The following is a 1453-nucleotide window of genomic DNA, read 5'->3' as shown; positions in this document are numbered from 1 at the left end:
AAAAAAAAAAAAAAAAAAAAAAAAAAAAAAAAAAAAAGGAAAGAAAATGGAGTTCTTTCAAAGGGAAAGGGAAAATTAAAAAAAGGTGTGGTTATTAGATATTTTTGTAACAGCAATATGAAATGTGTAGTGTAAAAATACTTGAATTAATACAAAATTATATAGGATCATATGTATATCCTTAGATACATTATTCCAGAATTACACATAATGGTGTGTATAGTTACCGGGTTTATAGCAGGTTTCCTTTTCGCAGAGTGACTAATGTGACATAATTCATTAGTTCAATTGTTTTACTTCCCTACTGCTATTTGATAATGTTCATAGACATCTTATTCTGTCAAGTTCTTTCAGTTTTGGTTCTTTGTGTTTTTAGCTGGAAGGAAGTCAGATTTCTTCTTTGTTTCCTACTATCCTCTATCTCCAAAGAGACCAGTTTTCTGTTCCTGACTGTGGAAGAGGTCATGGCCACTGGGCGGCTCTCATGCTATGCATCTCTCTGCATAGCCTCCTGGGAGGTTTCGGAACCTGCAATTAAGCCTAGAGGGGACTAATGCACAACAAATAGCTGTCATGTAAGTATTTAGTATTTGAACACATTCCTATCGAACACATTTAAACAGGTGGTCTAGAAAACTGTGGGGTGTGATATGTGACCTTCAAACTGAGAAAATAAAGAATAAATAAAGGTAATATTTTGCAGTCAGAAATCAAGGTGAAATGGATGAGGAAGTAAACTTGCGACTGTGAGTTGTTCCTATAACTGTCTTGAGTAAATCAACCATCCATTAAATGATTGTTGTTGATTAATTTAGAATATATCCACATTCTGAAAGCACTATAAAGTTTAAATATGACAGTGTTCATGAGAATAAAAGACTTCTATTGCTGTCTTCTGGGAGAGGAGGCCATAAGAGAATAAAAATAAGAGAAAATAATAGTTTTAAGATTTTTGTCTAGGTTGGGTCTTGTTCAGTGACTTTGTGACTTTTTTTTAAAATGTGTTTTTTCTAAAAAAAAAAAAAAAAATTGTATTATAGTGTGCTTACCCTCCCTTGTTTATTAGACCAAACAAGGTCATGCAATAATGAGACTTGTAACAGGATTTCTGATGATCTGTAGGTGTTTAGCAAATGCTATTTACTTCTTCAATAAAAGAAATGCTTTTCTATAGCTAGGCTATAGCTTGGGTCTAAAGTTCTTGTCTCACATCTGTAAGAATTTAAGTTCTATCTGCAGTAATAAAAGACATCAAACAAAGACATTCTTATAACATGTGGTTTGATATTCACATGAACATCATCAACCTTAAATAACTCAGAATAAGAAAGAGAATTTAAAACATGCCCTTGAACTCTCAACAAGACTACTATACTTTTTTTTTTCATATTTTTTTTTATTTTAGATATTTTCTTTATTTACATGCGAATTTCTCCTTTCCCAGTTTCCCCTC

Source organism: Mastomys coucha, unplaced genomic scaffold (genome assembly GCF_008632895.1).
Source record: "Mastomys coucha isolate ucsf_1 unplaced genomic scaffold, UCSF_Mcou_1 pScaffold23, whole genome shotgun sequence".
In the NCBI taxonomy this organism is placed as follows: domain Eukaryota; kingdom Metazoa; phylum Chordata; class Mammalia; order Rodentia; family Muridae; genus Mastomys; species Mastomys coucha.
The sequence above is the reverse complement of the archived record's forward strand: the minus strand, read 5'-3'. Positions refer to the sequence as shown.